Genomic DNA, 17312 nt, shown 5'->3' on the forward strand with positions numbered 1-17312 from the left:
TGACTATTATGGATAAGGCAACAGATAACAGTTGCAATTAAGTGTCTAACCTCATTCATACCCCCATTTTCAAAAACATTTCCAGTTTAGTTGTAACATTATGGGAAATGAACTGCTTCTGTGAGGATTGTTTTGTTACTTTTTTTTTCCCCAAATTGAAAATGTATAACAACATTATTATATTGGTACTCATAATGAATGCAGAAATGCATCATTCGTTTGACCAGCATACTCCAGATAGAAAGAGATTATGCAATGCTATTATCAGTTTATGATCAGAGGATAAGTGTCAAGGATTAAGGATATTAATAGTAAATTATATCAACATTTCATTTTACTGACTTCACTGAGATTAGGAAAATTGCCTAAGGAATAATAGAGAGATGATGGATTATCCAGATTTTGTTTCAGTTACATACACCTAAGGAACGTGAACCACTGTAAGAGTTTTGGAAACCCCCATGTGAGCCACCACATGAAAACACTACCATGGTTTGTAGGTAGATGATGTGGCATATGGTGTGCTTTCCCCATATTACACAATACTCCAAGACTTGAATCAATGGACCAATTCAATCCAACGAGAAGCTATTTCCTAGTGCATAAAGTTGGACTGGAACGATCAAACTGTAATGACATGATTCAAACTTCATTTTCCATGACCAAGCCCTATCTCCTATAAGGCACACAATCTCTGGTATAGGATAATAGAGGGAAAAACACTAATTATCAAGTTCGACCATAACATCTGGAAAATTAGTTCTCTTGCCCTGAAGGCACTTGATGTAATTTTGGAAAGGTGTGGAATTTACATTGTGGATTAAATGTCATACATTTTGGATTAATTTGCATTATAACTCCAGCACTTGACCAATTCACTTTTGCTTCACTTCAACCCTACCACTTAGTGTAAATGCAGTTGGAATCCAGTGCAAGGGTTTGAATGGACACAGAAAACAGAGGAGGCAAAATCCCTGATAAAGTATTTTCAGGTTACTTCAGTCAGTTAGACTTACTGCCAATTTATATTCTACAGCTACTTCACAAGATTACTATTGTTGCAAAAATGAAACCCATGTAACATCTAAATTTCTAAAGGCAAAAGCACCATACATGCGTCATAAAAAACAACTGTATCAACCCTGTGGATGCAGCTTTAAGTCAAATTCTGTTGAATATCAATTGTTCCAATAGGCTGTAAATAATGGACGAGAAAAATCAAAGTTCTCATTCCTTCTTGTAGGACAGTTACTCTGTACAAATTGTATTTTTGGATATTGGTGAAACTAGAATTGGGCTCGCCTATGAACAGTATACTAAATCTTATTTTCTTGGATAATTGCTTTGACATTTTTCAATATGCTAATTCTTTACTGGCAAGGATATTGTGCAGAAGTTGCTTCTGTCCACTTTCTGCAATTAAGTTGGTTCCAACCAGTTTTCTCATTTTTCATACCCTAAATGAAACTAAGGAATTTCCAAGTTTTGAGTCTAAAGAGTCCCCTGGCAATTTGCACAGCTGAAAAACAATCTTTACAGAGATTTCCTTTCTCATTAGTGTCACAATCAGACTTTTTGACCCAAAGTGAAGATACATCAGAAACAGATACTGTGTTCTTCATTGGCATATCCTTGAATACCTGAAATGAATGGTTTAGTATGGTGATCACCTAAAATAGGCTGTGGGGATATCAGCATGGGTGAATGATTGCAGATGGAAGATGTCATACAGTGACTGAAAAAGAAAGTTCTCATTATCATCTGGTATCCATTTTGGCCAGTGGCACAAGGCAAATATGGTGGCATCCATCCTTCATGGAGTTCTTGGCTCTATCATGTTATGATTTCTCCCTCCAGAATATTGTCATACAAAAGTATAACCTGTATTTCAACAGCAGTTATGCTTTAAGAATAGTTTCACTGGTTGCAAATCAATTTGGGACTATCCTGAGGTCACAGAAAGTACTCCAAGTACAAGTCTTTTTCTCTTTAATAGGGAAAGTTCATATTGGTATACAGAGAAAACCACAATTTGGTAGGTGAAGCAGAGAGAGAGATGGAGAAAATTAGCTGAGTTCTTATATTCTCAGAAACAATAAGTATCTGACTTAAGTTGAATGCAAATAACACCAAAATCATTCCCAGTTTAGAAAAATTTGCTAGACAAACTCCACACTCTTCAGACTAATTAGCTCTTCACTTCCACATTGTTGCAAAACCTGGGCTTATAATTCTCCGTTTAACTTATTTCCATTGTATTGCGAGTGTAACAGCCAGTCCTACAGCTATAGCACTAGTGGCCTTTCTTATGATTTATTTAAAATATCCAACTCAAGACTTGATGGGCGCATTGCGGGCAAGGCCATTGACTTGAGGATTTGATTTTAAAGGAGGAATGCGGTGGTAAGTAATCACAGAATTATTACTGCAGTCCCCTAGTCAAGCTATCCTGTCAGTCCCATTTCCCCTCGTTTTTTCCCCCCATACCTCTGCAAATTACTCTTCCCATCAAACCCTTTTGAAAACCCTTATTGACTCCATTTCTCTTTCCCCTATGGGCAAGAAGTTTTTCCTTACTTGCCTTTGTAATAAAGAATTTAAATTTGTGCACCCGTTAATGGGAATAGCTTTTTGCTCCATTTTGCTGGAAAAGTTGGTTGCCCTAAACATAAATCACACTGGAAATTGTTTAAATCCAACACCATAAGTTAATATCTCAAGAGACAATTTGAAACTATGAAACAATTAATTTTTAAAAAATTCTGGTAAGTAAGGATGATTCAGCTAACCCACATTTGCAGAAGACAACCACAAGAAGCGGGTGTCAAAGAATCAAGGTCCAAATCTGTAGCACATTTTACTTATGTTCCCTGCGGACATAACTCCTAAATAGGATTGTAGATCATCAAATAAATGTTTTTCAGCATACTTTTTAAGTCTGAATACATAAAACATAACTTCCTAAGTGCAGACAGTCAGAAAATCTAAAACATTGTCAGAATTTTTGATGTGTGCACCATAATCCAAGGCTGAATGTTTAGTGAGAGTTGCTATAGAAACACTCCATTGAAAGTGCATGTGTACAGAAGGTACAAGATATGGTGCTGCTTTACAGAGCAGCCAAGATGGTTGACAGACATGGAGATAGAGGGTCCTCCTGAGGCAAAACTACTATTGGATTGAGAGCTATTCAGTGGAGAGAGAAAAAAATCACTATCTCCTTACCAACAGCAATGGTGCTAAAGGACTGAAGTTGGGCACAGCAAAGAGAGATGATGTTTTGATATTAAGTATAACACAGAAGCTCCCTTTTTAGCTTTTAACATCATTTTGTGCTCCCCATGTCTGATTTTCATTGTACTTCATCAATAGTAACAAATCATAAACTGTTTTTATCAATCATCTCCAAGAAGTGCTGATTTTTATTTAATATGCTGTAATTGAGTCAAAGCACACAAACACTTTAAAACCAGTTCACAGGACATACTTCTGTTCTCTACCTGTCCCACCCCACTCCTCTTCAACTAGATTTAATGCAAGAGAAAAATATTCAACTAGAGTGGTTGATTTCTCTATTCAGCAGTTATTCCTACATTTAAACAATCTATTGGACTCAGCAGGTTGACACCTGCATTCCTTTCCTCCCACAGATGCTGCATGGATGTAACGCTGAGGCTTTATAAGGTGTTGGTCAAACCACATTTGGAGTATTGAAGAGCAGTTTTTGGCCCCATATCTAAGGAAGGATGTGCTGGTGTTGGAGAGGATCCAGAGGAGGTTTATGAGAATGATCCCGGGGTTGAAAGGTTTAATGTTATGAGGATGTGCTTGATGGCTCTGGGCCTGTACTCGCTGGCCTAATGAATATTGAAAGACCTGGATAGAGTGGAATGTGTATGTTCTTCAGTAGCGGGAGAATCTAGGACTAGCGGGGCACAGCCTCAGAATAAGAGAAGTCCCTTAAGAAACTGAGATGAGGAGGAATTTCTTTAGCCAGAGGGTGGTACATCTGTGGAATTCCACTGCCACAGACGGCTGTGAAGGACCAAGTCATTGGGTATATTTAAAGCGGAGGTGGATAGGATCTTGATTAGTAAGGGCGTCAAAGGTTACGGGGATAAGGCAGGAGAATGGGGTTGAGAGGAAAAAAATAAATTACCCATGATCGAATAGTGGAGCAGACTCGATGGGCTGAATGACCTAATTCTGCTCCCATGCCACAGGAGTAGTGCCACATGATTGGAATGTCGCAAATGTTGTTCCTTTGTTCAAGAAAGGGAGTAGAGATAACCCTGGGAATTACAGACCAGCGAGTCTTACTTCAGTGGTGGGCAAATTACTGGAGAAGATTGTTAGGATTTATGGGCATTTGGAGAAACATAGGCTGATTAGGGACAGTCAACATGGCTTTGTGAGGGGCAGGTCATGCCTCACAAGTCTGATTGAATTCTTTGACAATGTGACAAAGCACATTGATGAAGGTGGAGCAGTGGATGTGGTGTACGTGGATTTTAGCAAGGTGTTTGATCAGGTTCCTTATGGGAGGCTCATCCAGAAAGTCAGGAGGCATGGGATCCAGGGAATCTTGGCTGTGTGGATTCAGAATTGGCTCACCCATAGAAGACAGAGGGTGGCGGTAGATGGAGAGTATTTTGCTTGGAGGTCGGTGACCAGTGGTGTTCCACAGGGATCTGTTCTGGGACCCCTGCTCTTTGTGACTTTTATAAATGACTTGGATGAGGATGTGCAAGGGTAGGTTAGTAAGTTTGCTGATAACACATAGGTTGGTGGTGTTGTGGATGGTGTAGAAGGTTGCTGTAGGTTACAACAGGACATTGATAGGATGCAGAGTTGGGCTGAGAAGTGCCAGATGGAGTTCAACCCAGAAAAGTGTGAAGTGATACACTTTGGAAGATCGAATTTGAAGGCAGAATACAAGGTTAATGGCAGGACTCTTAGCAGTGTGGAGGAACAGTGGGATCCTGGGGTCCATGTCCATAGATCCCTCAAGGTTGCTGCGCAGGTCGATAGGGTTGTTGGCCTTCATTAATCAGGGTATTAAATTCAAGAGCAGCAAGGTAATGTCGCAGCTCTATAGAACTCTGGTTAGACCACACTTGGGAGTATTCATTATAGGAAGAATGTGGAAGCTTTAGAAAGGATGCGGAGAAGATTTACCAGGACGCTGCCCAGATTGGAGAGCATGTCTTATGAGGATAGGTTGAGTGAGCTAGGGCTTTTCTCATTGGAGAGGAGGAGGATGAGAGGAAGATGACTTGACAGAGGTGTACAAGACAATAAGAGGCATAGATCGAGTGAACAGTCCTTTTTCCTAGGGCCAAAATGGCTAACATGAGGGGCATAATTTTGGAGATTGGAGGAAGGTATTGTGGGGGGGGGGGGGGGGGTCGCAATAGAGTCCATGTCAGAGGTAAGGTTTTTTTGTAAACACGCAGAGAGTGGTGGCTGCGTGGAACACACTGCCAGTAGAGGTTGTGGAGGCAGAAGATACATTAGGGACATTTAAGAGACTCTTAGATAGGCACATGAATGATAGAAAAATGGAGGGCTATGTGAGAGGGAAGGGTCAGATAGATCTTAGAGCAGGATAAAATGTTGGCACAACATTGTGGGCCAAAGGGCCTGTACTGTGCTGTAGTGCTCTATGCCTACTGAGTTCCTTTAGGCGATTGTTTGTTGCTCCAGATTCCAGCATCTGCAGTGTCTTGTGTCTCCATTCCAACATTCATCATGTGGATAGGTTTGAAATACAAAATGTAGACCTTATACACATATCGTTAGCTATCTGGTACCTGTAAGGGCTTCTTTATTGCCGTTGGTAACTAGCTAAAGCTAATTTGAAACTACATTAATGTCTGTTATTTACTTCAAGAAGTCAGCACGTACATCTATATTTTCTATTAAAATCGTTGCAGGAAAACATTTGGCATGTTGTAGTTTGTGTTACAAGAACTGCCTGAATAAGATTTAATCATTCTTACAGAGATACTGTTGAACAAAGGGCACTGTAGGGAGAGATATATATTACATGGGGATTAATACATAACTAGGAATGTGCTACTTAGAATAATGAGTAAAATGGATAACATTAAGATTACTGGGCACTGGTTTTGACACAAGATTCTCATGGGTAGGACCAAATTCTGCACTTAGTTTTCCTTCCCCAAAATAGGATCAAAATATAAAATAGTTAATGATGTCTGAGCACCCAGGCACCCACAGAAATAATGTGGGCATGGTCCTCTTGTTTACCTCACAATGCTGCAGGTTGCAGCCAATATGTACTTACAAGCTTTGCAGAGCCTGTTACTTCATCCTGAGCAGGACACTTCTGGTCGCACTTGCCAAATTCTCTTTGCCCTTGAGCAGGATCATCTAGATGTCTCCTCTCTATTCAGTTTTCCCACATTCAGGACTTATCAAGGTCTTAACTGACCAATTTTGGGACTTTGGAAAGGTTCCAAATCAATGAGTAGCACAGGAAAACTGATTGCTCCCCAGCACTCCCCACTTCCTGACATTACGGAAATGACAGCTGGTCCTTAATTTGTTACCAATTTTAGGCCCCTTATTTCTTCCATGTTTCTGATCATGAAACTGATAAAACTTTCAGTCTATTATGTCTTATAGTTTTAAAAGTAATACAAGTATTGTTTGTAGGATGTATAATGCACAAAAAGTATTAACTTGGTTCCACCAAATCAAAAAGTTGTTGACCTTAAGTACTTTAAGCATAGATTTTGAATCAATAATCAAGTACTGAGGGCAGTTTGATGTCTACTGAAGTCACAGGAATAGATTGGTTCTGGTGATCTCAGTAGACATCAAACATTCCACAACAATAAGCAAACATATACTCTTTCAACCAGTACCACTTCATTGTCATTTGTTGCATTCATGGACATGATATCTGCTGCATTTACCTATGGCATTTATCAATGACAGCATTTTAATTTTGAGGACCTCTGGGAAATACAATGCAGATTTCAAGTGCATGTTTTTCTTTTCTAAACAGGTTTTGTCAGTTCAGTTCCAATCTTCCATGATAGACGTTAAGCTTTTCTCACTGTGCTCACCATCCCTTTTAGTATCTCTCCCAAAGGCACTGCCACTCGAGGGGAACAAAATTGAAAATGAATCCCAGATGGCTCTTGCACCAATGTCATTTTTCTCATCTGACAAATACAGAAGTTAGCAGCCTGCCACACTCTTTAAGCTTCCTTCTAGCCTTGTGTAAACTAAATAAACTCAAGCATCTGTTTAACAGACAAACAATTTTTACAATTTGTTATACTGGAAAATTAAATAATTTTTCTTCACAGATAGCAAGATGTTTCATAACTTTTTCCATCACAAAAACACAATACCAGCAAACCTCCAAAAAGTATTTTCTTCTTATACTCTAAGACCTCATTCACTTCTTTTTTTATTTGCATTCTTTGTTATAGCTTTACTTTCCCTTTTACCTTAATTTTCTATCTTTTTAATTCCTCCTTCGGTTCTCCTTCTCTCCATGTGATATCCATTTTGTACATTGTCTCTGACTAAAAAACAACTTGGAGTTTTACTCATTCCTTTCAAGACCCTCTCAACAGACAACCAAATTAATTAGCTGCTATGTGGCAACCATAAACCATTTTTGTTTGGAAACATTTGGACAGTTCAGAATATTCATTGATCTGGAGAATAATGTTGTTTGTGGAAGGAGAGGAGAAATCTGAGCCACATACATGTACAAAAATTCATGATTTTTTTTGGGAGCTAGTAATGCATTAATTGTTGAGTTTATGACAGCTGATGCCTCAGTGTTCCATATATTAAGAAATTTACTGTATTACTCATGGACATATGATAACATACCATTTGCACAAAAATGCACAAGCTAAATTGGAGTGGAATATGACAGTTTCATTTCAAGATGTACAAATACATGCATGCAAGTTATCTATATTTTATTTTCTTCAAAAAAAATGTAATGTGTAAAACCTCTAGAAAAAAAGTACAAATGTATGTAGAATAAAATGTAACAGATAAACTGTATCCTATAAAAATTTTATGATCAGGAAACCTTTTTTCAAAGCCTACCATCTGTGAAATATCTAGGAACATGAAAATATAGACAGCTAGCTTTTTCCTTAAAAGTGGAGAACTGTAAGGTACTTCATTTCACATTTATTATGCTTTCTGTGTCTTTCCTCATTTTTCATCAGAGCTGCATTAAGTATTGATATTGATTTCTTGTAAATGTACTAAATGGATGGCTAGCAGTTTTTTGTTATTGTTCTGCAGTACTTGGATGTAATTTATTACTGCTGCAACCAATGCCAGCTCTCAGTGCTGTGTGAAGCACCAGCTTTGTTCTGGTGCAGTCACAGGCAACAATTTGCTTTTGTTAAGCAGCAATCTAAATTAATATTGTGTAAAGCATAAGGTAACAATTTAATTCTGTAACTTTCACTGCCAAACATAAATTACCACACTAGTGCCAACTAAAAACAAATAATAAAAATCACAATATTGTAATATATATAAATGCTCTGAAATTACATTGAAAGAATTAACATGCAAATCCTTAAAACATTAAGGATTCATCTTTTATTAAATCATATCACCTTTTCTTCATGAGAAAAAAAAGAGCTAGTTTCTATTGATACACAAGATCAGATTAGTGATGTGGCCTTTGGGCTGTAGTTAAGAGTGAAGTCTAGTAACCCGAGTAAAGGCTTCAACCTTAAATACCAAACTTATATAATTTGGAACTGAGAAATCAGTTCAAAATTTTGTGTCACCAATGCTAAATGAGGTGAGTTGAGGAATTTTCAAGGCCAACTTTAAAAGGTCTATTCCACAGTGGTTAACCCTTTAATTTTCTCTGCAAAAACAGCTCTGTTTGATATCAATAACCACCAAACAAAGCAATCTACATAAATGATTGATACTTTTTATATTAATAATACAAACTGAAAAAACCCAGACATCATGTAAATGGTTTAGATTTATAGAGCCATGATTTTCTACCATGAAATGCATCTTAGATGTTATGGAAACAAGCAAATTGGATGCCGTATGTAAACATGCTCTGAACTTTTCATTCCATTGTCTCACTGTTTTCAAATGACTTTTTTAAATGAAAAATAACAATTTTTAAAATAATAATTATATTAAATTAAATTACAGATTTTCAAAGCACAAATTGCCTCTTCCTACTTTGCTTCACTCTATAGGTAGCATTCTTATTGCTGTCATTGATTCAAAGTCTAACCCTTAAGTTGACACAACTAAACACTTCCAGTGCTTCAATGTCAGAGATGTTGTCTTTTGAATAAGTTAAGCTGCAACACATATTGGCTGCTATGGTGAACATAATAAATCTTGTGACACAATTTGAACTACAGTAAGAAATTGTCAGAGCTAATATTCTTCTCTCAGCCAACGTCAGCAAATCAGATCAATTGGCTATTCATTCATCATCTCATTAAATGATTTTTCTCTGTACAAATTAGTTAGTTTTGCTTGCATAAGAAAGTAAGTACACTTAAAAAAGCAAACGATTAATTGTGAGGTATGTTGGAACATTTTTGACCCATTGAGAAAGCAATATGAAGTCAAATTTATTTCTTTTCTCCTATGATTAAAGTTTTAAATGCACATCTGCATAGGAATCAATCTGTACAGTTTTGCTCTTTCATGGGTAACCTAAAGGCATACAAGTTTAATAACCTTACACACGAAACGACAAGTTTCTTCATTATGATTAGCATAAATGAATTACTAAATAGCTTTAGAAACATCTGTTTCATAAAAAATCTCTAATCTGTAAACTGAAAATGAATCTGAACCACAGATCAATAGTTTACTATATTGTTGTGCTAAACTAAAGGATTAAATGTTTCACCTAACTTAGGAAATGAACAAGTTGTCAAAAATCAGAACGTGATATGTTACCAAGGTAGTGCCAAAAGAATGGATTTACAAATTGGCTCTTTTAGGCTTTTGTGATAAGAGGATATTTTAAATTTGGTGGCCGAAGTCCAAGCAATCCTTGTGACTTTCCAGTTCAGTTATCAGGAGTGGTGAGACATCAAATCTCCTCTATAATTCAATTTACCTTTGAAGATTTTTAACAACCACCATGCAATAAGATTGAAAGCAACAATTCATTCAATCAAATCAGATATTTTTCTTGAGGATAACAGTAAATACATTTTGGAAGTACTTAAATCGTAAGAATTTCTATGAATATTTTTGTGAAATTTTGCAATTTGCTTTAAACTAAAGGAAGCAATGAAAGATGAAAGAATTCTGGAAAACAACTAAAAGTACATTTCAACATATTCTATATATCAAAGATTTCTTGCAGCAAATGTCAAAAGATTTTTAACACCTTTTTGTGAACTTGCAGAAATATGCAGGCTTATTTATCGTGCATTCTCAGAGTTGGTCCATTATAATCAATGAACAACTGAGCGGCCAATTAGCAAAAAAACTGTAACTGTGCAAAATCACCTATTAACAATGGTAAACAAAGCAACACAAGTCTTATTAACCATAATCTAAACTTTCAAATTAGGATCAACTGATCTGTAAGAACAGGTATGGGACAGAATTCCCCCATTCCTTTAACTGCATTGTTTATATACAGAAAGTGGAAGAAAATGAGGCAGTGTTCACATCACCAGAAGGGAGGTGTCCAGTTTTTAAATCTATTTAACTCAGGAAAAAACTGAGCAGGTTTCATTAAGGATCTGTAGTCTGCCCTGTGCTGATTTTTCATCTGTTTAAACTATTATTTAAATTATCTGAGCACAAGCAATACAATAATTCTAGTGGTTGAAGCAATAAATAATACTCCAAAGATTACACCTTAATGATTTTGTATATTTTGTTGCTGAATGACAATACTAACAGTACAAGGTTTCAGTCCTTCAGCTCATAATAATGCATTTTGCAAGTTAGCGTGCTGTTGTGATGCCTTGATTTTAAAGTAGTTCATTCTACTACCACTGTGCCTTAAAATGTCTTGGGATGGTTCTGGGAGATGAAGGTTAATTTCTGCAGGCTTAGCCAATGACACCTTGTCATATTTCTACACACAATCTAGACATGTGATAAAGTGCATTTATCAACCAGAGTAATGGCAAAGAACATCCAAAAGCTATGTGGAGCCATGCTTTAGATTCCTGGATCGATCTGGTGGAGTCTTACAATGTAATCTGCTAGAATCTTACAGACTGTGATTGCACGCAGCAAATCTTTGCTTTACAGAGTGACCTCTTCTTATAAACGGGTAGAAATAGATCCAGTATTACAACTAGAAAAGGAGCAGCAACCCAAGGAAACTGAAATCATTAACAGCTGGAGGAGACATATGCGACACTCTTTGGCGGGGGGGGGGGCATCACTTAACTGACACAAGTAGATACCTTCTAAAAGTTGGTACTTACTTGGGTCTCCTTCAAAAGCCCCAACCAATTCTGTTCCTTCCCTAGAGAAATCTCTCCCAGGCTATGGCCTTTGGCTGACTTAGCTCTACCCATCAATTCACTGATTCTCTGCAACACCTCCCAACTTGCAATACTACCCCATAACCACTGATCGATCATACCCCTCCCTAATTAGTGATATCATCCCGCAACTAAAAAGAATAACTCTGACTACCGGTACTATACTTACTCCATGGACTAACAAGGTAACTTTATACCGTCCTGTGCACCATCTAGATAAATCTAACCTCTCCCACAACCAACACTCCTTCCAGAAATATTACCCAGTAGCTGGCCCTCACTCTGATTACTTTAACCCATCGATAAGCCTAACCCCTGACCATCTCCCATCCTCTATCCCCCTACAACACCATGCCCCAACCCAGCATATGCCTGCCTGCCTTAGACTTACCTGATTTTCGTCAGGGAAGGGTGTTGATTGTTCAGCATCTATTCAGGAGTGCATGATGCCTTTTTGCTGCAGGCCCATGAACAAAGCATTTGTTGGCACCTGACCAACTTCTAAACAACATACTTTTGGAACTGGCCAGATGTGCTGTGACATCTTTTTTGGCCCTGTATTTTCCTACAATCCTCTACTTATTAGCAGTATGTTAGGTAGTAAATGTGGGATGTAGAACATAGAATATTACAGCACAGTACAGGCCCTTCAGCTCATGATGTTGTGCCAATATTTTATCCCGCTCTAAGATCTATCTAACCCTTCCCTCCCACACAGCCCTCCATTTTTCTATCACTCATGTGCCTATCTAAGAGTCTCTTAAAAGTCCCTAATGTATCTGCCTCCACAACCTCTGCTGGCAGTGTGCTCCATGCACCCACCACTCTGTGTAAAAAAAAAACTTACCTCTGACATCTTGCCCATACCTTCCTCCAATCACCTTATGTCCCTTCATGGTAGCCATTTTCACCCTGCGAGAAAGTATCTGACTGTCCACTCGATCAGTGCCTCTTATCATCTTGTACACCTCTATCAAGTCATCTTCCTCTCTCCGATGAGAAAAGCCCTAGCTCACTCAACCTATCCTCATTAGACATGCTCTCCAATCTGGGCAGAATCCTGGTAAATCTCCTCTGCATCCTCTCCAAAGCTTCCACATTCTTCCTATAATGAGGCGACCAGAACTGAACACAATACTCCAAGTGCGGTCTAACCAGAGTTCTATAGAGCTGCGGCATTACCGCGCGGCTCTTGAACTCAATACCCTGACTAATGAAGGCCAACACACCATACGCCTTCTTAACAACCCTATCAACCTGCATGGCAACCTTGAAGGATCTATGAACGTGGACCCCAAGATCCCTCTGTTCCTCCACACTGCTAAGAGTTCTGCCATTAACCTTGTATTCTGCCTTCAAATTCGATCTTCCAAAGTGCATCACTTCACACTTTTCTGGGTTGAGCTCCATCTGGCACTTCTCAGCCCAGCTCTGCATCCTATCAATGTCCTGCTGTAACCTACAGCAACTTTCTACACTATCCACAACACCACCAACCTTCGTGTCATCAGCAAACTTACTAACCCACCCTCGCACATCCTCATCCAAGTCATTTATAAAAATCACAAAGAGCAGGGGTCCCAGAACAGATCCCTGCAGAACACCACTAGTCACTGACCTCCAGGCATAATACTCTCCATCTACAACAACCCTCTAAGAAATCCAAGTTTCCCTGGATCCCATGCCTCCTGACTTTCTGAATGAGCCTTCCATGAGGAACCTTATCAAACACCTTACTAAAATCCACGTACACCATATCCACTGCTCTACCTTCATCAATGTGCTTTATCACATCCTCAAAAAATTCAATCAGGCTCAAGAGGCACGGCCCGCCCCTCACAAAGCCATGATGACTGTCCCAAACCAGCCTTTGCTTCTCCAAATGCCCATAAATCCTGTCTCTAACAATCTTCTCCAGTAACTTGCCCACCAGTGAAGTAAGACTCACTGGTCTGTAATTCCCAGGGTTATCCCTACTCCCTTTCGTAAATAAAGGAACAAAATTTGCCACCTTCCAATCATCTAGCACTACTCCTGTGGCCAGTGAGGATGCAAAGATCATCGCCAAAGGTGCAGCAATCTCTTCCCTCGCTTCCCGTAATAACCTTGCATACATCCAGTCTGGCCCCGGTGACTTATCTATTCTAATGTTTTCCAAAAGTTCCAGCACGTCCTCTTTCCTCACGTCGACATGCCCTAGCATATCAGCCTGTCGTATGCCATCCTCACAAACATCAAGGTCTCTCTCACTGGTGAATACTGAAGCAAAGTATTAATTAAGGACGTCCCCTACCTCTTCCAACTCCAGGCACATGTTTCCTCTTTTATCCCTGATCAGTCCTACCCTCACTCTCGTCATCCTCCTATTCTTCACATACTTGTAGAACGCCTTGGGGTTTTCCTTAATCCTACTCACCAAGGCCTTCTTGCACCCCCTTCTAGCTCTCCTAAGTCCATTCTCAAGCTCCCTCCTGGCTACCTTGTAACTCTCAAGAACCCTATCTGATCCTTGCTTTCTAAACCTTGGGTAGGCTTCTTTGTTCCTCTTGACAAGATATTCTACGTCTCTTGTCAACCATGGTTCCTTCACTCTACCATCCTTACCCTGCCTCAAAGGGACAAACCTATCCAGAACTCCATGCAAGTACTCCCTAAACAACCTCCACATTTCCGTTGTCAACTTCCCCAAGATCATCTGTTCCCAATTTACACTTCCAAGTTCCTGCCTAATAGCATCATAATTCTCCCTCACCCAATTAAATACTGTCCCATATCACCTGCTCCTATCCCTCTCCAAGGCTATGGAGTTATGGTCACTGTCTCCAAAATGCTCTCCTACCGAGAGATTTGAAACCTGATCAGGCTCACTGCCTAGTACCAGGTCCAGTATGGCCTCTCCTCTAGTTGGCCTGTCCACATACTATGTCAGGAATTCTTCCTGGACACTCCCAACAAACTCTGCCCCATCTATCCCCTTTACACTAAAAAGGTGCCAATCAATATTAGGGATGTTGAAATCACCCATGACAACAACCCTGTTATTTTTGCACCTCTCCAAAATCTGCCTCCCGATCTGCTTCTCAGTGTCTCTGCTGCTACTGGGGTGGTGCTCTGTAGAATACTCCCAATAAAGTGATCACTTCCTTCCTGTTTCTGACTTCCACCCACACTGACTCAGTAGATGATCCCTCCAGGATGTCCTTCCTTTCTACAGCTGTGATATTGTCCCTGATCAGCAAAGCCACTCCCCCACCTCTTTTACCTCTGTCCCTGTCCCTTTTGAAACATCTAAACCCCGGAATATCCAGCAGCCATTCCTGCCCTTGCGACAGCCAAGTCTCTGTAATGGCCACCACATTGTAGTTCCATGTACTTCCCCATGCTCTAAGTTCATCACCCTTATTCCTGATACTTCTCACATTAAAGTAGACACATCAGCCCATCCAACTGACTGTAGTTTTGCCCTTTCAACTGCCTATCCTTCCTCAGTCTTTCTACACACTGCATCTACTTGTACACTAAATGCACCAACCTCTGACCTATCACTCTGGTTCCCATCCCCCTGCTGAACTAGTTTAAACCCTCCCCAACAGCTCTAGCAAACCTGCCCACAAGAATATTGGTCCCCCTCCAGTTCAGGTGTAACCCGTCGCTTTTGTACAGGTCTTACCTTCCCCGGAGGAGACCCCAATGATCCATAAATCTGAAACCCTGCCCCCTGCACCAGCTCCTCAGCCATGCATTCATCTGCCAAATCAACCTATCCTTACCTTCACTGGCACGTGGCACAGGCAGCAATCCAGAGATTGCTACCCTTGAGGCCCTGCTTTTCAGTTTCCTACCTAACTCCCTATATTCCCTCTTCAGGACCTCATCTCTTTTCCTATCCATGTCATTGGTACCAATATGTACCAGGACTTCTGGTTGTTCGCCCTCCCCCTTCAGAATGCTGTGGACCTGATCCAAGATGTCCCTGACCCTGGCACTCAGGAGGCAACATACCATCCGGGAGCGTCTTTCACGTCCACAGAATCTGTCTACCCCCCTATTAAATCCCCTATCACTACTGCTCCCCTCTTCTCCCCCTCTTTCCCTTCTGCGCCACACAACCAGGCTCAGTGCCAGACACCTGGTCACTGCGGCTTTCCCTTGGTAGGTCGATCCCCCCCAACAGTATCCAAAGCAATATACCTGTTATTGAGGGGAACGGCCACAGGGGTACTCTGCACTACCTGCCTATTCTCCTTCCTTTGGTATTGGTTTAGTATTGTCACTTGTACAGAGGTCCAGTGAAAAACTTGTCTTGTATACCGTTTGTACAGATGAATTCATTACACAGTGAAATGAGATAGTACAGGGTAAAAACAATAACAGAATAATGTGTCAGTCACCTGCCTCCTGCAGCTTAGGATTGAGTGCCTCCCTGTAGCTCTTATCCATGAACTCCTTGTTTTCCTGTAGGAGCCGAAGGTCATCCAGCTGTAGCTCCAGTTCCCTAACACTGTCTGTAAGGAGCTGCAGCTGGATGCACCCCATGCAGATGTAGCTAGAGAGACTGGAGGTCTCCCAGAATTCCCACATCTCACAAGATGGACACACCATTGACCTTGGAGCCATTCTAACTACTCTAGCCTGGCACTAAAGGAAAAATCAAAGAAATAAACCAAAAGGAACCAGAGACTTACCTTAGCCTCTGCCTCCTCTCGCTGAAGCCTCGAGCCAAAGCTTCAAGTGCTCCACTCTAACCCTAGTCCTCTCCAACAATGGCCGCTCCGCTTATACCTACCTTTTATTCGCTGCCGTTAATTAGCCAATCAACTATTAACAATTTGCAAATGTGCCTCTTTTAGACTCTTGCAAAGCAAAACTCACAAGCACACTCACCTCTTTTTAAAGCTCCCACTCCAACTCCTGACTCTACAAGGTGAAACTCATAAGCACATGCACAGAGACTCACCTCTTTTCAAAGCTCCTGCTCCAGATCTCGCTCAGTGTCTCAGTGATATTCACATTTTTTAAAATGATTCTTATTTTCCTATGTGTGTACATGTACACAATATGGAGGCATCAAGCTGCTGCATGAAACTACTGCAAAGATTCCTACATTTCACATTAAAATATGGTTTCTTTTAGCAAAAGTACAACTTCTTTTAGCAGCATTAACATAATTATCGCAAAATCACAATTCTGCTGTTGGTGCACATGAAACAAGATTTTCACATTGCCAGAGTATGACCAGGAAATGTCAACAAAGCTATTAATGTCAGTGTAAACTGGATTATTTTGTAAACTAGTTTGCTGCGTTGAAACCTCAACAGATCTTTCATGTATAAAAGAATTAAATCTCAGAATGACATTACATCGTCACACTTCAGTGGAGCATTTTGAGAAATTATAAGTCATTCTGTTATTGGACTCCTTACAACGATGTATTCTGCATTCAAGATATCATTTTAGCTTATCATAAGCACACTCTTGGTAAAAGCTGGGTTTAACATTGTGCAACATAATGACCTGAGATTTACAGCTGTACTGGAATGTTAGTTCTCAAGCAATGCAATTTGCTTGTAAATCTCTATATTGTGGTACAATGGATTTAATAGCACCACCTACTAAGCTTCACTATTTGCCAGGATACTTCTAAGAAGTTAACAGTTACTTGTCCAAGGAAGCAACTGAATGACTTAGAGAATCTACAAATAAATGTTATAAAACTTTAAATTGGACTGATAACAAGGATTGTTGTGAAATTAGTTCATAGGTTATTCAGTTCTAAGATAAGATCTT

The 17312-nt window shown here is 39.8% G+C and overlaps 1 protein-coding gene across 3 annotated transcripts in view; it reads right to left on the reverse strand.

Annotated features, from left to right (window-relative positions):
* The window catches only part of si:zfos-911d5.4 (uncharacterized), a 125951-nt gene that overhangs the window by 81708 nt on the left and 26931 nt on the right, over nt 1-17312 (reverse strand). The gene's annotated exons all lie outside the window — the stretch shown is intronic.

This window comes from Pristis pectinata, chromosome 12 (assembly GCF_009764475.1).
Source record: "Pristis pectinata isolate sPriPec2 chromosome 12, sPriPec2.1.pri, whole genome shotgun sequence".
Lineage (NCBI taxonomy): Eukaryota > Metazoa > Chordata > Chondrichthyes > Rhinopristiformes > Pristidae > Pristis > Pristis pectinata.